The sequence below is a fragment of the Osmia lignaria genome, unplaced genomic scaffold (genome assembly GCF_051020975.1).
Source record: "Osmia lignaria lignaria isolate PbOS001 unplaced genomic scaffold, iyOsmLign1 scaffold0003, whole genome shotgun sequence".
NCBI lineage: Eukaryota > Metazoa > Arthropoda > Insecta > Hymenoptera > Megachilidae > Osmia > Osmia lignaria.
The window spans coordinates 24,239,358-24,262,649 of NW_027478160.1; positions in this window are offsets into that span (position 1 = coordinate 24,239,358).

A 23,292-nucleotide genomic window follows, 5' to 3' on the forward strand; every position below is an offset into this window, starting at 1 on the left:
GGTTCCGAAGCCGCACCAACATAATAGAGATACAGAAACACCGTGGCCCCTTTCTTTGAGACAACTGTGTACTAGTGCGAGCCACAAATGCCACTTCCAGCTTAGCTGTGCAGAAGAAGAACAACAAGAAGAAGAAATATCTCGAAATATGTCCGTTAGGCCCCTTCCCTTGAGATAAACCTGCAAATATCTCGGAAACGAAGCGAGCTATGGCAAAATGTTAAGAGACCTTTTTTGTAGAGAATTAAGTTTCCTACTTTTTATGTTCTATGATATTTTTTGATCAGATGCGTAGTTCTCGAGATGTATCAAGATATTTAAAAGTTCCGAAGCCGCACCAACATAATAGAGATACAGAAACACCGTGGCCCCTTTCTTTGAGATAACTCTGCACTATTGGGAGCTGCAAATGCCACTTCCAGCTTAGCTGTGCAGAAGAAGAACAACAAGAAGAAGAAATATCTCGAAATATGTCCGACAGGCCCCTTCCCTTGAGATAGATCTGCAAATATCTCGGAAACGAAGCGAGCTATGGCGAAATGTTAAGAGACCTTTTTTGTAGAGAATTAAGTTTCCTACTTTTTATCTTCTATGATAGTTTTTGATCAGATGCGTAGTTCTCGAGATATATCAAGATATCTAAAAGTTCCGAAGCCGCACCAACATAATAGAGATACAGAAACACCGTGGCCCCTCTCTTTGAGATAACTCTGCACTATTGCGAGCTGCAAATGCCACTTCCAGCTTAGCTGTGCAGAAGAAGAACAACAAGAAGAAGAAATATCTCGAAATATGTCCGTCAGGCCCCTTCCCTTGAGATAAATCTGCAAATATCTCGGAAACGAAGCGAGCTATGGCAAAATGTTTAGAGACCTTTCTTGTAGAGAATTAAGTTTCCTACTTTTTATGTAGTATGATATTTTTTGATCAGATGCGTAGTTCTCGAGATATATCAAGATATTTAAAAGTTCCGAAGCCGCACCAACATAACAGAGATACAGAAACACCGTGGCCCCTTTCTTTGAGATAACTCTGCACTATTGCGCGCTGCAAATGCCACTTCCAGCTTCGCTGTGCAGAAGAAGAACAACAAGAAGAAGAAATATCTCGAAATATGTCCGTCAGGCCCCTTCCCTTGAGATAAATCTGCAAATATCTCGGAAACGAAGCGAGCTATGGCAAAATGTTAAGAGACCTTTTTTGTAGAGAACTAAGTTTCCTACTCTTTATGTTGTATGATATTTTTCGATCAGAGGCGTAGTTCTCGAGATATATCAAGATATTTAAAAGTTCCGAAGCCGCACCAACATAATAGAGATACAGAAACACCGTGGCCCCTTTCTTTGAGATAACTCTGCACGATTGCGAGCTGGAAATGCCACTTCCAGTTTAGCTGTGCAGAAGAAGAACAACAAGAAGAAGAAATATCTCGAAATATGTCCATCAGGACCCTTCCCTTGAGATAAATCTGCAAATATCTCGGAAACGAAGCGAGCTATGGCAAAATGTTAAGAGACCTTTTTTGTAGAGAATAATGTTTCCTACAATTTACGTTCTATGATATTTTTTGATCAGAAGCGTAATTTTCGAGATATATCGAGATATTTAAAAGTTCCGAAGCCGCACCAACATAATAGAGATACAGAAACACCGTGGCCCCTTTCTTTGAGATAACTCTGCACTATTGCGACCCGCAAATGCCACTTCCAGCTTAGCTGTGCAGAAGAAGAACAACAAGAAGAAGAAATATCTCGAAATATGTCCGTCAGGCCCCTTCCCTTGGGATATATCTGCAAATATCTCGGAAACGAAGCGAGCTATGGCAAAATGTTAAGAGACGTTTTTTGTAGAGAATTATGTTTCCTACAATTTATGTTCTATGATATTTTTTGATCAGAAGCGTAGTTTTCGAGATATATCGAGATATTTAAAAGTTCCGAAGCCGCACCAACATAATAGAGATACAGAAACACCGTGGCCCCTTTCTTTGAGATAACTGTGTACTAGTGCGAGCCGCAAATGCCACTTCCAGCTTAGCTGTGCAGAAGAAGAACAAGAAGAAGAAGAAATATCTCGAAATATGTCCGTCAGGCCCCTTCCCTTGAGATAAATCTGCAAATATCTCGGAAACGAAGCGAGCTATGGCAAAATGTTAAGAGACCTTTCTTGTAGAGAATTAAGTTTCCTACTTCTTATGTTCTATGATATTTTTCGATCAGAGGCGTAGTTCTCGAGATATATCAAGATATTTAAAAGTTCCGAAGCCGCACCAACATAATAGAGATACAGAAACACCGTGGCCCCTTTCTTTGAGATAACTCTGCACGATTGCGAGCTGGAAATGCCACTTCCAGTTTAGCTGTGCAGAAGAAGAACAACAAGAAGAAGAAATATCTCGAAATATGTCCATCAGGACCCTTCCCTTGAGATAAATCTGCAAATATCTCGGAAACGAAGCGAGCTATGGCAAAATGTTAAGAGACCTTTTTTGTAGAGAATAATGTTTCCTACAATTTACGTTCTATGATATTTTTTGATCAGAAGCGTAGTTTTCGAGATATATCGAGATATTTAAAAGTTCCGAAGCCGCACCAACATAATAGAGATACAGAAACACCGTGGCCCCTTTCTTTGCGATAACTGTGTACTAGTGCGAGCCGCAAATGCCACTTCCAGCTTAGCTGTGCAGAAGAAGAACAACAAGAAGAAGAAATATCTCGAAATATGTCCGTCAGGCCCCTTCCCTTGAGATAAATCTGCAAATATCTCGGAAACGAAGCGAGCTATGGCAAAATGTTAGGAGACCTTTCTTGTAGAGAATTAAGTTTCCTACTTTTTATGTAGTATGATATTTTTTGATCAGATGCGTAGTTCTCGAGATATATCAAGATATTTAAAAGTTCCGAAGCCGCACCAACATAACAGAGATACAGAAACACCGTGGCCCCTTTCTTTGAGATAACTCTGCACTATTGCGCGCTGCAAATGCCACTTCCAGCTTAGCTGTGCAGAAGAAGAACAACATGAAGAAGAAATATCTCGAAATATGTCCGCCAGGCCCCTTCCCTTGAGATAAATCTGCAAATATCTCGGAAACGAAGCGAGCTATGGCAAAATGTTAAGAGACCTTTTTTGTAGAGAATTAAGTTTCCTACTTTTTATGTTCTATGATATTTTTCGATCAGAGGCGTAGTTCTCGAGATATATCAAGATATTTAAAAGTTCCGAAGCCGCACCAACATAATAGAGATACAGAAACACCGTGGCCCCTTTCTTTGAGATAACTCTGCACTATTGCGACCTACAAATGCCACTTCCAGCTTAGCTGTGCAGAAGAAGAACAACAAGAAGAAGAAATATCTCGAAATATGTCCGTCAGGCCCCTTCCCTTGGGATATATCTGCAAATATCTCGGAAACGAAGCGAGCTATGGCAAAATGTTAAGAGACGTTTTTTGTAGAGAATTATGTTTCCTACAATTTATGTTCTATGATATTTTTTGATCAGAAGCGTAGTTTTCGAGATATATCGAGATATTTAAAAGTTCCGAAGGCGCACCAACATAATAGAGATACAGAAACACCGTGGCCCCTTTCTTTGAGATAACTGTGTACTAGTGCGAGCCGCAAATGCCACTTCCAGCTTAGCTGTGCAGAAGAAGAACAACAAGAAGAAGAAATATCTCGAAATATGTCCGTCAGGCCCCTTCCCTTGAGATAAATCTGCAAATATCTCGGAAACGAAGCGAGCTATGGCAAAATGTTAAGAGACCTTTCTTGTAGAGAATTAAGTTTCCTACTTTTTATGTTCTATGATATTTTTCGATCAGAGGCGTAGTTCTCGAGATATATCAAGATATTTAAAAGTTCCGAAGCCGCACCAACATAATAGAGATACAGAAACACCGTGGCCCCTTTCTTTGAGATAACTCTGCACGATTGCGAGCTGGAAATGCCACTTCCAGTTTAGCTGTGCAGAAGAAGAACAACAAGAAGAAGAAATATCTCGAAATATGTCCATCAGGACCCTTCCCTTGAGATAAATCTGCAAATATCTCGGAAACGAAGCGAGCTATGGCAAAATGTTAAGAGACCTTTTTTGTAGAGAATAATGTTTCCTACAATTTACGTTCTATGATATTTTTTGATCAGAAGCGTAGTTTTCGAGATATATCGAGATATTTAAAAGTTCCGAAGCCGCACCAACATAATAGAGATACAGAAACACCGTGGCCCCTTTCTTTGAGATAACTGTGTACTAGTGCGAGCCGCAAATGCCACTTCCAGCTTAGCTGTGCAGAAGAAGAACAACAAGAAGAAGAAATATCTCGAAATATGTCCGTCAGGCCCCTTCCCTTGAGATAAATCTGCAAATATCTCGGAAACGAAGCGAGCTATGGCAAAATGTTTAGAGACCTTTCTTGTAGAGAATTAAGTTTCCTACTTTTTATGTAGTATGATATTTTTTGATCAGATGCGTAGTTCTCGAGATATATCAAGATATTTAAAAGTTCCGAAGCCGCACCAACATAACAGAGATACAGAAACACCGTGGCCCCTTTCTTTGAGATAACTCTGCACTATTGCGCGCTGCAAATGCCACTTCCAGCTTCGCTGTGCAGAAGAAGAACAACAAGAAGAAGAAATATCTCGAAATATGTCCGTCAGGCCCCTTCCCTTGAGATAAATCTGCAAATATCTCGGAAACGAAGCGAGCTATGGCAAAATGTTAAGAGACCTTTTTTGTAGAGAACTAAGTTTCCTACTCTTTATGTTGTATGATATTTTTCGATCAGAGGCGTAGTTCTCGAGATATATCAAGATATTTAAAAGTTCCGAAGCCGCACCAACATAATAGAGATACAGAAACACCGTGGCCCCTTTCTTTGAGATAACTCTGCACGATTGCGAGCTGGAAATGCCACTTCCAGTTTAGCTGTGCAGAAGAAGAACAACAAGAAGAAGAAATATCTCGAAATATGTCCATCAGGACCCTTCCCTTGAGATAAATCTGCAAATATCTCGGAAACGAAGCGAGCTATGGCAAAATGTTAAGAGACCTTTTTTGTAGAGAATAATGTTTCCTACAATTTACGTTCTATGATATTTTTTGATCAGAAGCGTAGTTTTCGAGATATATCGAGATATTTAAAAGTTCCGAAGCCGCACCAACATAATAGAGATACAGAAACACCGTGGCCCCTTTCTTTGAGATAACTCTGCACTATTGCGACCTGCAAATGCCACTTCCAGCTTAGCTGTGCAGAAGAAGAACAACAAGAAGAAGAAATATCTCGAAATATGTCCGTCAGGCCCCTTCCCTTGGGATATATCTGCAAATATCTCGGAAACGAAGCGAGCTATGGCAAAATGTTAAGAGACCTTTTTTGTAGAGAATAATGTTTCCTACAATTTACGTTCTATGATATTTTTTGATCAGAAGCGTAGTTTTCGAGATATATCGAGATATTTAAAAGTTCCGAAGCCGCACCAACATAATAGAGATACAGAAACACCGTGGCCCCTTTCTTTGAGATAACTGTGTACTAGTGCGAGCCGCAAATGCCACTTCCAGCTTAGCTGTGCAGAAGAAGAACAACAAGAAGAAGAAATATCTCGAAATATGTCCGTCAGGCCCCTTCCCTTGAGATAAATCTGCAAATATCTCGGAAACGAAGCGAGCTATGGCAAAATGTTAGGAGACCTTTCTTGTAGAGAATTAAGTTTCCTACTTTTTATGTAGTATGATATTTTTTGATCAGATGCGTAGTTCTCGAGATATATCAAGATATTTAAAAGTTCCGAAGCCGCACCAACATAACAGAGATACAGAAACACCGTGGCCCCTTTCTTTGAGATAACTCTGCACTATTGCGCGCTGCAAATGCCACTTCCAGCTTAGCTGTGCAGAAGAAGAACAACAAGAAGAAGAAATATCTCGAAATATGTCCGTCAGGCCCCTTCCCTTGGGATATATCTGCAAATATCTCGGAAACGAAGCGAGCTATGGCAAAATGTTAAGAGACGTTTTTTGTAGAGAATTATGTTTCCTACAATTTATGTTCTATGATATTTTTTGATCAGAAGCGTAGTTTTCGAGATATATCGAGATATTTAAAAGTTCCGAAGCCGCACCAACATAATAGAGATACAGAAACACCGTGGCCCCTTTCTTTGAGATAACTGTGTACTAGTGCGAGCCGCAAATGCCACTTCCAGCTTAGCTGTGCAGAAGAAGAACAACAAGAAGAAGAAATATCTCGAAATATGTCCGTCAGGCCCCTTCCCTTGAGATAAATCTGCAAATATCTCGGAAACGAAGCGAGCTATGGCAAAATGTTAAGAGAGCTTTCTTGTAGAGAATTAAGTTTCCTACTTTTTATGTTCTATGATATTTTTCGATCAGAGGCGTAGTTCTCGAGATATATCAAGATATTTAAAAGTTCCGAAGCCGCACCAACATAATAGAGATACAGAAACACCGTGGCCCCTTTCTTTGAGATAACTCTGCACGATTGCGAGCTGGAAATGCCACTTCCAGTTTAGCTGTGCAGAAGAAGAACAACAAGAAGAAGAAATATCTCGAAATATGTCCATCAGGACCCTTCCCTTGAGATAAATCTGCAAATATCTCGGAAACGAAGCGAGCTATGGCAAAATGTTAAGAGACCTTTTTTGTAGAGAATAATGTTTCCTACAATTTACGTTCTATGATATTTTTTGATCAGAAGCGTAGTTTTCGAGATATATCGAGATATTTAAAAGTTCCGAAGCCGCACCAACATAATAGAGATACAGAAACACCGTGGCCCCTTTCTTTGAGATAACTGTGTACTAGTGCGAGCCGCAAATGCCACTTCCAGCTTAGCTGTGCAGAAGAAGAACAACAAGAAGAAGAAATATCTCGAAATATGTCCGTCAGGCCCCTTCCCTTGAGATAAATCTGCAAATATCTCGGAAACGAAGCGAGCTATGGCAAAATGTTTAGAGACCTTTCTTGTAGAGAATTAAGTTTCCTACTTTTTATGTAGTATGATATTTTTTGATCAGATGCGTAGTTCTCGAGATATATCAAGATATTTAAAAGTTCCGAAGCCGCACCAACATAACAGAGATACAGAAACACCGTGGCCCCTTTCTTTGAGATAACTCTGCACTATTGCGCGCTGCAAATGCCACTTCCAGCTTCGCTGTGCAGAAGAAGAACAACAAGAAGAAGAAATATCTCGAAATATGTCCGTCAGGCCCCTTCCCTTGAGATAAATCTGCAAATATCTCGGAAACGAAGCGAGCTATGGCAAAATGTTAAGAGACCTTTTTTGTAGAGAACTAAGTTTCCTACTCTTTATGTTGTATGATATTTTTCGATCAGAGGCGTAGTTCTCGAGATATATCAAGATATTTAAAAGTTCCGAAGCCGCACCAACATAATAGAGATACAGAAACACCGTGGCCCCTTTCTTTGAGATAACTCTGCACGATTGCGAGCTGGAAATGCCACTTCCAGTTTAGCTGTGCAGAAGAAGAACAACAAGAAGAAGAAATATCTCGAAATATGTCCATCAGGACCCTTCCCTTGAGATAAATCTGCAAATATCTCGGAAACGAAGCGAGCTATGGCAAAATGTTAAGAGACCTTTTTTGTAGAGAATAATGTTTCCTACAATTTACGTTCTATGATATTTTTTGATCAGAAGCGTAGTTTTCGAGATATATCGAGATATTTAAAATTTCCGAAGCCGCACCAACATAATAGAGATACAGAAACACCGTGGCCCCTTTCTTTGAGATAACTCTGCACTATTGCGACCTGCAAATGCCACTTCCAGCTTAGCTGTGCAGAAGAAGAACAACAAGAAGAAGAAATATCTCGAAATGTGTCCGTCAGGCCCCTTCCCTTGAGATAAATCTGCAAATATCTCGGAAACGAAGCGAGCTATGGCAAAATGTTAAGAGACCTTTCTTGTAGAGAATTAAGTTTCCTACTTTTTATGTTCTATGATATTTTTCGATCAGAGGCGTAGTTCTCGAGATATATCAAGATATTTAAAAGTTCCGAAGCCGCACCAACATAATAGAGATACAGAAACACCGTGGCCCCTTTCTTTGAGATAACTCTGCACGATTGCGAGCTGGAAATGCCACTTCCAGTTTAGCTGTGCAGAAGAAGAACAACAAGAAGAAGAAATATCTCGAAATATGTCCATCAGGACCCTTCCCTTGAGATAAATCTGCAAATATCTCGGAAACGAAGCGAGCTATGGCAAAATGTTAAGAGACCTTTTTTGTAGAGAATAATGTTTCCTACAATTTACGTTCTATGATATTTTTTGATCAGAAGCGTAGTTTTCGAGATATATCGAGATATTTAAAAGTTCCGAAGCCGCACCAACATAATAGAGATACAGAAACACCGTGGCCCCCTTCTTTGAGATAACTGTGTACTAGTGCGAGCCGCAAATGCCACTTCCAGCTTAGCTGTGCAGAAGAAGAACAACAAGAAGAAGAAATATCTCGAAATATGTCCGTCAGGCCCCTTCCCTTGAGATAAATCTGCAAATATCTCGGAAACGAAGCGAGCTATGGCAAAATGTTTAGAGACCTTTCTTGTAGAGAATTAAGTTTCCTACTTTTTATGTAGTATGATATTTTTTGATCAGATGCGTAGTTCTCGAGATATATCAAGATATTTAAAAGTTCCGAAGCCGCACCAACATAACAGAGATACAGAAACACCGTGGCCCCTTTCTTTGAGATAACTCTGCACTATTGCGCGCTGCAAATGCCACTTCCAGCTTCGCTGTGCAGAAGAAGAACAACAAGAAGAAGAAATATCTCGAAATATGTCCGTCAGGCCCCTTCCCTTGAGATAAATCTGCAAATATCTCGGAAACGAAGCGAGCTATGGCAAAATGTTAAGAGACCTTTTTTGTAGAGAACTAAGTTTCCTACTCTTTATGTTGTATGATATTTTTCGATCAGAGGCGTAGTTCTCGAGATATATCAAGATATTTAAAAGTTCCGAAGCCGCACCAACATAATAGAGATACAGAAACACCGTGGCCCCTTTCTTTGAGATAACTCTGCACTATTGCGACCTGCAAATGCCACTTCCAGCTTAGCTGTGCAGAAGAAGAACAACAAGAAGAAGAAATATCTCGAAATATGTCCGTCAGGCCCCTTCCCTTGGGATATATCTGCAAATATCTCGGAAACGAAGCGAGCTATGGCAAAATGTTAAGAGACGTTTTTTGTAGAGAATTATGTTTCCTACAATTTATGTTCTATGATATTTTTTGATCAGAAGCGTAGTTTTCGAGATATATCGAGATATTTAAAAGTTCCGAAGCCGCACCAACATAATAGAGATACAGAAACACCGTGGCCCCTTTCTTTGAGATAACTGTGTACTAGTGCGAGCCGCAAATGCCACTTCCAGCTTAGCTGTGCAGAAGAAGAACAAGAAGAAGAAGAAATATCTCGAAATATGTCCGTCAGGCCCCTTCCCTTGAGATAAATCTGCAAATATCTCGGAAACGAAGCGAGCTATGGCAAAATGTTAAGAGACCTTTCTTGTAGAGAATTAAGTTTCCTATTTTTTATGTTCTATGATATTTTTCGATCAGAGGCGTAGTTCTCGAGATATATCAAGATATTTAAAAGTTCCGAAGCCGCACCAACATAATAGAGATACAGAAACACCGTGGCCCCTTTCTTTGAGATAACTCTGCACGATTGCGAGCTGGAAATGCCACTTCCAGCTTAGCTGTGCAGAAGAAGAACAACAAGAAGAAGAAATATCTCGAAATATGTCCGTCAGGCCCCTTCCCTTGGGATATATCTGCAAATATCTCGGAAACGAAGCGAGCTATGGCAAAATGTTAAGAGACGTTTTTTGTAGAGAATTATGTTTCCTACAATTTATGTTCTATGATATTTTTTGATCAGAAGCGTAGTTTTCGAGATATATCGAGATATTTAAAGGTTCCGAAGCCGCACCAACATAATAGAGATACAGAAACACCGTGGCCCCTTTCTTTGAGATAACTGTGTACTAGTGCGAGCCACAAATGCCACTTCCAGCTTAGCTGTGCAGAAGAAGAACAACAAGAAGAAGAAATATCTCGAAATATGTCCGTTAGGCCCCTTCCCTTGAGATAAACCTGCAAATATCTCGGAAACGAAGCGAGCTATGGCAAAATGTTAAGAGACCTTTTTTGTAGAGAATTAAGTTTCCTACTTTTTATGTTCTATGATATTTTTTGATCAGAAGCGTAGTTTTCGAGATATATCGAGATATTTAAAAGTTCCGAAGCCGCACCAACATAATAGAGATACAGAAACACCGTGGCCCCTTTCTCTGAGATAACTCTGCACTAGTGCGAGCCGCAAATGCCACTTCCAGCTTAGCTGTGCAGAAGAAGAACAACAAGAAGAAGAAATATCTTGAAATATGTCCGTCATGCCCCTTCCCTTGAGATAAATCTGCAAATATCTCGGAAACGAAGCGAGCTATGGCAAAATGTTAAGAGACCTTTTTTGTAGAGAATTAAGTTTCCTACTTTTTATGTTCTATGATATTTTTTGATCAAATGCGTAGTTCTCGAGATATATCAAGATATTTAAAAGTTCCGAAGCCGCACCAACATAATAGAGATACAGAAACACCGTGGCCCATTTCTTTGAGATAACTGTGTACTAGTGCGAGCCGCAAATGCCACTTCCAGCTTAGCTGTGCAGAAGAAGAACAACAAGAAGAAGAAATATCTCGAAATATGTCCGTCAGGCCCCTTCCCTTGAGATAAATCTGCAAATATCTCGGAAACGAAGCGAGCTATGGCAAAATGTTAAGAGACCTTTTTTGTAGAGAATAATGTTTCCTACAATTTACCTTCTATGATATTTTTTGATCAGAAGCGTAGTTTTCGAGATATATCGAGATATTTAAAAGTTCCGAAGGCGCACCAACATAATAGAGATACAGAAACACCGTGGCCCCTTTCTTTGAGATAACTCTGCACTATTGCGACCTACAAATGCCACTTCCAGCTTAGCTGTGCAGAAGAAGAACAACAAGAAGAAGAAATATCTCGAAATATGTCCGTCAGGCCCCTTCCCTTGGGATATATCTGCAAATATCTCGGAAACGAAGCGAGCTATGGCAAAATGTTAAGAGACGTTTTTTGTAGAGAATTATGTTTCCTACAATTTATGTTCTATGATATTTTTTGATCAGAAGGGTAGTTTTCGAGATATATCGAGATATTTAAAAGTTCCGAAGCCGCACCAACATAATAGAGATACAGAAACACCGTGGCCCCTTTCTTTGAGATAACTGTGTACTAGTGCGAGCCGCAAATGCCACTTCCAGCTTAGCTGTGCAGAAGAAGAACAACAAGAATAAGAAATATCTCGAAATATGTCCGTCAGGCCCCTTCCCTTGAGATAAATCTGCAAATATCTCGGAAACGAAGAGAGCTATGGCAAAATGTTGAGAGACCTTTTTTGTAGAGAATTAAGTTTCCTACTATTTATGCTCTATGATATTTTTTGATCAGATGCGTAGTTCTCGAGATATATCAAGATAGTTAAAAGTTCCGAAGCCGCACCAACATAATAGAGATACAGAAACACCGTGGCCCCTTTCTTTGAGATAACTCTGCACTATTGCGACCTGCAAATGCCACTTCCAGCTTAGCTGTGCAGAAGAAGAACAACAAGAATAAGAAATATCTCGAAATATGTCCGTCAGGCCCCTTCCCTTGAGATAAATCTGCAAATATCTCGGAAACGAAGAGAGCTATGGCAAAATGTTGAGAGACCTTTTTTGTAGAGAATTAAGTTTCCTACTATTTATGCTCTATGATATTTTTTGATCAGATGCGTAGTTCTCGAGATATATCAAGATATTTAAAAGTTCCGAAGCCGCACCAATATAATAGAGATACAGAAACACCGTGGCCCCTTTCTTTGAGATAACTCTGCACTAGTGCGAGCCGCAAATGCCACTTCCAGCTTAGCTGTGCAGAAGAAGAACAACAAGAAGAAGAAATATCTCGAAATATGTCCGTCAGGCCCCTTCCCTTGAGATAAATCTGCAAATATCTCGGAAACGAAGCGAGCTATGGCAAAATGTTAAGAGACCGTTTTTGTAGAGAATTAAGTTTCCTACTTTTTATGTTCTATGATATTTTTTGATCAGATGCGTAGTTCTCGAGATATATCAAGATAGTTAAAAGTTCCGAAGCCGCACCAACATAATAGAGATACAGAAACACCGTGGCCCCTTTCTTTGAGATAACTCTGCACTATTGCGACCTGCAAATGCCACTTCCAGCTTAGCTGTGCAGAAGAAGAACAACAAGAATAAGAAATATCTCGAAATATGTCCGTCAGGCCCCTTCCCTTGAGATAAATCTGCAAATATCTCGGAAACGAAGAGAGCTATGGCAAAATGTTGAGAGACCTTTTTTGTAGAGAATTAAGTTTCCTACTATTTATGCTCTATGATATTTTTTGATCAGATGCGTAGTTCTCGAGATATATCAAGATATTTAAAAGTTCCGAAGCCGCACCAACATAATAGAGATACAGAAACACCGTGGCCCCTTTCTTTGAGATAATTCTGCACTATCGCGAGCTGCATATGCCACTTCCAGCTTAGCTGTGCAGAAGAAGAACAACAAGAATAAGAAATATCTCGAAATATGTCCGTCAGGCCCCTTCCCTTGAGATAAATCTGCAAATATCTCGGAAACAAAGAGAGCTATGGCAAAATGTTGGGAGACCTTTTTTGTAGAGAATTAAGTTTCCTACTATTTACGTTCTATGATATTTTTTGATCAGATGCGTAGTTCTCGAGATATATCAAGATATTTAAAAGTTCCGAAGCCGCACCAACATAATAGAGATACAGAAACACCGTGGCCCCTTTCTTTGAGATAACTCTGCACTAGTGCGAGCCGCAAATGCCACTTCCAGCTTAGCTGTGCAGAAGAAGAACAACAAGAAGAAGAAATATCTCGAAATATGTCCGTCAGGCCCCTTCCCTTGAGATAAATCTGCAAATATCTCGGAAACGAAGCGAGCTATGGCAAAATGTTAAGAGACCGTTTTTGTAGAGAATTAAGTTTCCTACTTTTTATGTTCTATGATATTTTTTGATCAGATGCGTAGTTCTCGAGATATATCAAGATAGTTAAAAGTTCCGAAGCCGCACCAACATAATAGAGATACAGAAACACCGTGGCCCCTTTCTTTGAGATAACTCTGCACTATTGCGACCTGCAAATGCCACTTCCAGCTTAGCTGTGCAGAAGAAGAACAACAAGAATAAGAAATATCTCGAAATATGTCCGTCAGGCCCCTTCCCTTGAGATAAATCTGCAAATATCTCGGTAACGAAGAGAGCTATGGCAAAATGTTGAGAGACCTTTTTTGTAGAGAATTAAGTTTCCTACTATTTATGCTCTATGATATTTTTTGATCAGATGCGTAGTTCTCGAGATATATCAAGATATTTAAAAGTTCCGAAGCCGCACCAATATAATAGAGATACAGAAACACCGTGGCCCCTTTCTTTGAGATAACTCTGCACTAGTGCGAGCCGCAAATGCCACTTCCAGCTTAGCTGTGCAGAAGAAGAACAACAAGAAGAAGAAATATCTCGAAATATGTCCGTCAGGCCCCTTCCCTTGAGATAAATCTGCAAATATCTCGGAAACGAAGCGAGCTATGGCAAAATGTTAAGAGACCGTTTTTGTAGAGAATTAAGTTTCCTACTTTTTATGTTCTATGATATTTTTTGATCAGATGCGTAGTTCTCGAGATATATCAAGATAGTTAAAAGTTCCGAAGCCGCACCAACATAATAGAGATACAGAAACACCGTGGCCCCTTTCTTTGAGATAACTCTGCACTATTGCGACCTGCAAATGCCACTTCCAGCTTAGCTGTGCAGAAGAAGAACAACAAGAATAAGAAATATCTCGAAATATGTCCGTCAGGCCCCTTCCCTTGAGATAAATCTGCAAATATCTCGGAAACGAAGAGAGCTATGGCAAAATGTTGAGAGACCTTTTTTGTAGAGAATTAAGTTTCCTACTATTTATGCTCTATGATATTTTTTGATCAGATGCGTAGTTCTCGAGATATATCAAGATATTTAAAAGTTCCGAAGCCGCACCAACATAATAGAGATACAGAAACACCGTGGCCCCTTTCTTTGAGATAATTCTGCACTATCGCGAGCTGCATATGCCACTTCCAGCTTAGCTGTGCAGAAGAAGAACAACAAGAATAAGAAATATCTCGAAATATGTCCGTCAGGCCCCTTCCCTTGAGATAAATCTGCAAATATCTCGGAAACAAAGAGAGCTATGGCAAAATGTTGGGAGACCTTTTTTGTAGAGAATTAAGTTTCCTACTATTTACGTTCTATGATATTTTTTGATCAGATGCGTAGTTCTCGAGATATATCAAGATATTTAAAAGTTCCGAAGCCGCACCAACATAATAGAGATACAGAAACACCGTGGCCCCTTTCTTTGAGATAACTCTGCACTAGTGCGAGCCGCAAATGCCACTTCCAGCTTAGCTGTGCAGAAGAAGAACAACAAGAAGAAGAAATATCTCGAAATATGTCCGTCAGGCCCCTTCCCTTGAGATATATCTGCAAATATCTCGGAAACGAAGCGAGCAATGGCAAAATGTTAAGAGACCGTTTTTGTAGAGAATTAAGTTTCCTACTTTTTATGTTCTATGATATTTTTTGATCAGATGCGTAGTTCTCGAGATATATCAAGATAGTTAAAAGTTCCGAAGCCGCACCAACATAATAGAGATACAGAAACACCGTGGCCCCTTTCTTTGAGATAACTCTGCACTATTGCGACCTGCAAATGCCACTTCCAGCTTAGCTGTGCAGAAGAAGAACAACAAGAATAAGAAATATCTCGAAATATGTCCGTCAGGCCCCTTCCCTTGAGATAAATCTGCAAATATCTCGGAAACGAAGAGAGCTATGGCAAAATGTTGAGAGACCTTTTTTGTAGAGAATTAAGTTTCCTACTATTTATGCTCTATGATATTTTTTGATCAGATGCGTAGTTCTCGAGATATATCAAGATATTTAAAAGTTCCGAAGCCGCACCAATATAATAGAGATACAGAAACACCGTGGCCCCTTTCTTTGAGATAACTCTGCACTAGTGCGAGCCGCAAATGCCACTTCCAGCTTAGCTGTGCAGAAGAAGAACAACAAGAAGAAGAAATATCTCGAAATATGTCCGTCAGGCCCCTTCCCTTGAGATAAATCTGCAAATATCTCGGAAACGAAGCGAGCTATGGCAAAATGTTAAGAGACCGTTTTTGTAGAGAATTAAGTTTCCTACTTTTTATGTTCTATGATATTTTTTGATCAGATGCGTAGTTCTCGAGATATATCAAGATAGTTAAAAGTTCCGAAGCCGCACCAACATAATAGAGATACAGAAACACCGTGGCCCCTTTCTTTGAGATAACTCTGCACTATTGCGACCTGCAAATGCCACTTCCAGCTTAGCTGTGCAGAAGAAGAACAACAAGAATAAGAAATATCTCGAAATATGTCCGTCAGGCCCCTTCCCTTGAGATAAATCTGCAAATATCTCGGAAACGAAGAGAGCTATGGCAAAATGTTGAGAGACCTTTTTTGTAGAGAATTAAGTTTCCTACTATTTATGCTCTATGATATTTTTTGATCAGATGCGTAGTTCTCGAGATATATCAAGATATTTAAAAGTTCCGAAGCCGCACCAACATAATAGAGATACAGAAACACCGTGGCCCCTTTCTTTGAGATAATTCTGCACTATCGCGAGCTGCATATGCCACTTCCAGCTTAGCTGTGCAGAAGAAGAACAACAAGAATAAGAAATATCTCGAAATATGTCCGTCAGGCCCCTTCCCTTGAGATAAATCTGCAAATATCTCGGAAACAAAGAGAGCTATGGCAAAATGTTGGGAGACCTTTTTTGTAGAGAATTAAGTTTCCTACTATTTACGTTCTATGATATTTTTTGATCAGATGCGTAGTTCTCGAGATATATCAAGATATTTAAAAGTTCCGAAGCCGCACCAACATAATAGAGATACAGAAACACCGTGGCCCCTTTCTTTGAGATAACTCTGCACTAGTGCGAGCCGCAAATGCCACTTCCAGCTTAGCTGTGCAGAAGAAGAACAACAAGAAGAAGAAATATCTCGAAATATGTCCGTCAGGCCCCTTCCCTTGAGATATATCTGCAAATATCTCGGAAACGAAGCGAGCAATGGCAAAATGTTAAGAGACCGTTTTTGTAGAGAATTAAGTTTCCTACTTTTTATGTTCTATGATATTTTTTGATCAGATGCGTAGTTCTCGAGATATATCAAGATAGTTAAAAGTTCCGAAGCCGCACCAACATAATAGAGATACAGAAACACCGTGGCCCCTTTCTTTGAGATAACTCTGCACTATTGCGACCTGCAAATGCCACTTCCAGCTTAGCTGTGCAGAAGAAGAACAACAAGAATAAGAAATATCTCGAAATATGTCCGTCAGGCCCCTTCCCTTGAGATAAATCTGCAAATATCTCGGAAACGAAGAGAGCTATGGCAAAATGTTGAGAGACCTTTTTTGTAGAGAATTAAGTTTCCTACTATTTATGCTCTATGATATTTTTTGATCAGATGCGTAGTTCTCGAGATATATCAAGATATTTAAAAGTTCCGAAGCCGCACCAATATAATAGAGATACAGAAACACCGTGGCCCCTTTCTTTGAGATAACTCTGCACTAGTGCGAGCCGCAAATGCCACTTCCAGCTTAGCTGTGCAGAAGAAGAACAACAAGAAGAAGAAATATCTCGAAATATGTCCGTCAGGCCCCTTCCCTTGAGATAAATCTGCAAATATCTCGGAAACGAAGCGAGCTATGGCAAAATGTTAAGAGACCGTTTTTGTAGAGAATTAAGTTTCCTACTTTTTATGTTCTATGATATTTTTTGATCAGATGCGTAGTTCTCGAGATATATCAAGATAGTTAAAAGTTCCGAAGCCGCACCAACATAATAGAGATACAGAAACACCGTGGCCCCTTTCTTTGAGATAACTCTGCACTATTGCGACCTGCAAATGCCACTTCCAGCTTAGCTGTGCAGAAGAAGAACAACAAGAATAAGAAATATCTCGAAATATGTCCGTCAGGCCCCTTCCCTTGAGATAAATCTGCAAATATCTCGGAAACGAAGAGAGCTATGGCAAAATGTTGAGAGACCTTTTTTGTAGAGAATTAAGTTTCCTACTATTTATGCTCTATGATATTTTTTGATCAGATGCGTAGTTCTCGAGATATATCAAGATATTTAAAAGTTCCGAAGCCGCACCAACATAATAGAGATACAGAAACACCGTGGCCCCTTTCTTTGAGATAATTCTGCACTATCGCGAGCTGCATATGCCACTTCCAGCTTAGCTGTGCAGAAGAAGAACAACGAGAATAAGAAATATCTCGAAATATGTCCGTCAGGCCCCTTCCCTTGAGATAAATCTGCAAATATCTCGGAAACAAAGAGAGCTATGGCAAAATGTTGGGAGACCTTTTTTGTAGAGAATTAAGTTTCCTACTATTTACGTTCTATGATATTTTTTGATCAGATGCGTAGTTCTCGAGATATATCAAGATATTTAAAAGTTCCGAAGCCGCACCAACATAATAGAGATACAGAAACACCGTGGCCCCTTTCTTTGAGATAACTCTGCACTAGTGCGAGCCGCAAATGCCACTTCCAGCTTAGCTGTGCAGAAGAAGAACAACAAGAAGAAGAAATATCTCGAAATATGTCCGTCAGGCCCCTTCCCTTGAGATAAATCTGCAAATATCTCGGAAACGAAGCGAGCAATGGTAAAATGTTAAGAGACCTTATTTGTAGAGAATTATGTTTCCTACAATTTATGTTCTATGATATTTTTTGATCAGAAGCGTAGTTTTCGAGATATATCGAGATATTTAAAAGTTCCGAAGCCGCACCAACATAATAGAGATACAGAAACACCGTGGCCCCTTTCTTTGAGATAACTGTGCACTAGTGCGAGCCGCAAATGCCACTTCCAGCTTAGCTGTGCAGAAGAAGAACAACAAGAAGAAGAAATATCTCGAAATATGTCCGTCAGGCCCCTTCCCTTGAGATAAATCTGCAAATATCTCGGAAACGAAGCGAGCTATGGCAAAATGTTAAGAGACCGTTTTTGTAGAGAATTAAGTTTCCTACTTTTTACGTTCTATGATATTTTTTGATCAGATGCGTAGTTCTCGAGATATATCAAGATATTTAAAAGTTCCGAAGCCGCACCAACATAATAGAGATACAGAAACACCGTGGCCCCTTTCTTTGAGATAACTCTGCACTATTGCGAGCTGCAAATGCCACTTCCAGCTTAGCTGTGCAGAAGAAGAACAACAAGAATAAGAAATATCTCGAAATATGTCCGTCAGGCCCCTTCCCTTGAGATAAATCTGCAAATATCTCGGAAACAAAGAGAGCTATGGCAAAATGTTGGGAGACCTTTTTTGTAGAGAATTAAGTTTCCTACTATTTACGTTCTATGATATTTTTTGATCAGATGCGTAGTTCTCGAGATATATCAAGATATTTAAAAGTTCCGAAGCCGCACCAACATAATAGAGATACAGAAACACCGTGGCCCCTTTCTTTGAGATAACTCTGCACTAGTGCGAGCCGCAAATGCCACTTCCAGCTTAGCTGTGCAGAAGAAGAACAACAAGAAGAAGAAATATCTCGAAATATGTCCGTTAGGCCCCTTCCCTTGAGATAAACCTGCAAATATCTCGGAAACGAAGCGAGCTATGGCAAAATGTTAAGAGACCTTTTTTGTAGAGAATTAAGTTTCCTACTTTTTATGTTCTATGATATTTTTTGATCAAATGCGTAGTTCTCGAGATATATCAAGATATTTAAAAGTTCCGAAGCCGCACCAACATAATAGAGATACAGAAACACCGTGGCCCCTTTCTTTGAGATAACTGTGTACTAGTGCGAGCCGCAAATGCCACTTCCAGCTTAGCTGTGCAGAAGAAGAACAACAAGAAGAAGAAATATCTCGAAATATGTCCGTCAGGCCCCTTCCCTTGAGATAAATCTGCAAATATCTCGGAAACGAAGCGAGCTATGGCAAAATGTTAAGAGACCTTTTTTGTAGAGAATAATGTTTCCTACAATTTACCTTCTATGATATTTTTTGATCAGAAGCGTAGTTTTCGAGATATATCGAGATATTTAAAAGTTCCGAAGGCGCACCAACATAATAGAGATACAGAAACACCGTGGCCCCTTTCTTTGAGATAACTCTGCACTATTGCGACCTACAAATGCCACTTCCAGCTTAGCTGTGCAGAAGAAGAACAACAAGAAGAAGAAATATCTCGAAATATGTCCGTCAGGCCCCTTCCCTTGGGATATATCTGCAAATATCTCGGAAACGAAGCGAGCTATGGCAAAATGTTAAGAGACGTTTTTTGTAGAGAATTATGTTTCCTACAATTTATGTTCTATGATATTTTTTGATCAGAAGGGTAGTTTTCGAGATATATCGAGATATTTAAAAGTTCCGAAGCCGCACCAACATAATAGAGATACAGAAACACCGTGGCCCCTTTCTTTGAGATAACTGTGTACTAGTGCGAGCCGCAAATGCCACTTCCAGCTTAGCTGTGCAGAAGAAGAACGACAAGAAGAAGAAATATCTCGAAATCTGTCCGTCAGGCCCCTTCCCTTGAGATAAATCTGCAAATATCTCGGAAACGAAGAGAGCTATGGCAAAATGTTGAGACACTTTTTTTTGTAGAGAATTAAGTTTCCTACTATTTATGTTCTATGATATTTTTTGATCAGATGCGTAGTTCTCGAGATATATCAAGATATTTAAAAGTTCCGAAGCCGCACCAATATAATAGAGATACAGAAACACCGTGGCCCCTTTCTTTGAGATAATTCTGCACTAGTGCGAGCCGCAAATGCCACTTCCAGCTTAGCTGTGCAGAAGAAGAACAACAAGAAGAAGAAATATCTCGAAATATGTCCGTCAGGCCCCTTCCCTTGAGATAAATCTGCAAATATCTCGGAAACGAAGCGAGCTATGGCAAAATGTTAAGAGACCGTTTTTGTAGAGAATTAAGTTTCCTACTTTTTATGTTCTATGATATTTTTTGATCAGATGCGTAGTTCTCGAGATATATCAAGATAGTTAAAAGTTCCGAAGCCGCACCAACATAATAGAGATACAGAAACACCGTGGCCCCTTTCTTTGAGATAACTCTGCACTATTGCGACCTGCAAATGCCACTTCCAGCTTAGCTGTGCAGAAGAAGAACAACAAGAATAAGAAATATCTCGAAATATGTCCGTCAGGCCCCTTCCCTTGAGATAAATCTGCAAATATCTCGGAAACGAAGAGAGCTATGGCAAAATGTTGAGAGACCTTTTTTGTAGAGAATTAAGTTTCCTACTATTTATGCTCTATGATATTTTTTGATCAGATGCGTAGTTCTCGAGATATATCAAGATATTTAAAAGTTCCGAAGCCGCACCAATATAATAGAGATACAGAAACACCGTGGCCCCTTTCTTTGAGATAACTCTGCACTAGTGCGAGCCGCAAATGCCACTTCCAGCTTAGCTGTGCAGAAGAAGAACAACAAGAAGAAGAAATATCTCGAAATATGTCCGTCAGGCCCCTTCCCTTGAGATAAATCTGCAAATATCTCGGAAACGAAGCGAGCTATGGCAAAATGTTAAGAGACCGTTTTTGTAGAGAATTAAGTTTCCTACTTTTTATGTTCTATGATATTTTTTGATCAGATGCGTAGTTCTCGAGATATATCAAGATAGTTAAAAGTTCCGAAGCCGCACCAACATAATAGAGATACAGAAACACCGTGGCCCCTTTCTTTGAGATAACTCTGCACTATTGCGACCTGCAAATGCCACTTCCAGCTTAGCTGTGCAGAAGAAGAACAACAAGAATAAGAAATATCTCGAAATATGTCCGTCAGGCCCCTTCCCTTGAGATAAATCTGCAAATATCTCGGAAACGAAGAGAGCTATGGCAAAATGTTGAGAGACCTTTTTTGTAGAGAATTAAGTTTCCTACTATTTATGCTCTATGATATTTTTTGATCAGATGCGTAGTTCTCGAGATATATCAAGATATTTAAAAGTTCCGAAGCCGCACCAATATAATAGAGATACAGAAACACCGTGGCCCCTTTCTTTGAGATAACTCTGCACTAGTGCGAGCCGCAAATGCCACTTCCAGCTTAGCTGTGCAGAAGAAGAACAACAAGAAGAAGAAATATCTCGAAATATGTCCGTCAGGCCCCTTCCCTTGAGATAAATCTGCAAATATCTCGGAAACGAAGCGAGCTATGGCAAAATGTTAAGAGACCGTTTTTGTAGAGAATTAAGTTTCCTACTTTTTATGTTCTATGATATTTTTTGATCAGATGCGTAGTTCTCGAGATATATCAAGATAGTTAAAAGTTCCGAAGCCGCACCAACATAATAGAGATACAGAAACACCGTGGCCCCTTTCTTTGAGATAACTCTGCACTATTGCGACCTGCAAATGCCACTTCCAGCTTAGCTGTGCAGAAGAAGATCAACAAGAATAAGAAATATCTCGAAATATGTCCGTCAGGCCCCTTCCCTTGAGATAAATCTGCAAATATCTCGGAAACGAAGAGAGCTATGGCAAAATGTTGAGAGACCTTTTTTGTAGAGAATTAAGTTTCCTACTATTTATGCTCTATGATATTTTTTGATCAGATGCGTAGTTCTCGAGATATATCAAGATATTTAAAAGTTCCGAAGCCGCACCAACATAATAGAGATACAGAAACACCGTGGCCCCTTTCTTTGAGATAATTCTGCACTATCGCGAGCTGCATATGCCACTTCCAGCTTAGCTGTGCAGAAGAAGAACAACGAGAATAAGAAATATCTCGAAATATGTCCGTCAGGCCCCTTCCCTTGAGATAAATCTGCAAATATCTCGGAAACAAAGAGAGCTATGGCAAAATGTTGGGAGACCTTTTTTGTAGAGAATTAAGTTTCCTACTATTTACGTTCTATGATATTTTTTGATCAGATGCGTAGTTCTCGAGATATATCAAGATATTTAAAAGTTCCGAAGCCGCACCAACATAATAGAGATACAGAAACACCGTGGCCCCTTTCTTTGAGATAACTCTGCACTAGTGCGAGCCGCAAATGCCACTTCCAGCTTAGCTGTGCAGAAGAAGAACAACAAGAAGAAGAAATATCTCGAAATATGTCCGTCAGGCCCCTTCCCTTGAGATAAATCTGCAAATATCTCGGAAACGAAGCGAGCAATGGTAAAATGTTAAGAGACCTTATTTGTAGAGAATTATGTTTCCTACAATTTATGTTCTATGATATTTTTTGATCAGAAGCGTAGTTTTCGAGATATATCGAGATATTTAAAAGTTCCGAAGCCGCACCAACATAATAGAGATACAGAAACACCGTGGCCCCTTTCTTTGAGATAACTGTGCACTAGTGCGAGCCGCAAATGCCACTTCCAGCTTAGCTGTGCAGAAGAAGAACAACAAGAAGAAGAAATATCTCGAAATATGTCCGTCAGGCCCCTTCCCTTGAGATAAATCTGCAAATATCTCGGAAACGAAGCGAGCTATGGCAAAATGTTAAGAGACCGTTTTTGTAGAGAATTAAGTTTCCTACTTTTTACGTTCTATGATATTTTTTGATCAGATGCGTAGTTCTCGAGATATATCAAGATATTTAAAAGTTCCGAAGCCGCACCAACATAATAGAGATACAGAAACACCGTGGCCCCTTTCTTTGAGATAACTCTGCACTATTGCGAGCTGCAAATGCCACTTCCAGCTTAGCTGTGCAGAAGAAGAACAACAAGAATAAGAAATATCTCGAAATATGTCCGTCAGGCCCCTTCCCTTGAGATAAATCTGCAAATATCTCGGAAACAAAGAGAGCTATGGCAAAATGTTGGGAGACCTTTTTTGTAGAGAATTAAGTTTCCTACTATTTACGTTCTATGATATTTTTTGATCAGATGCGTAGTTCTCGAGATATATCAAGATATTTAAAAGTTCCGAAGCCGCACCAACATAATAGAGATACAGAAACACCGTGGCCCCTTTCTTTGAGATAACTCTGCACTAGTGCGAGCCGCAAATGCCACTTCCAGCTTAGCT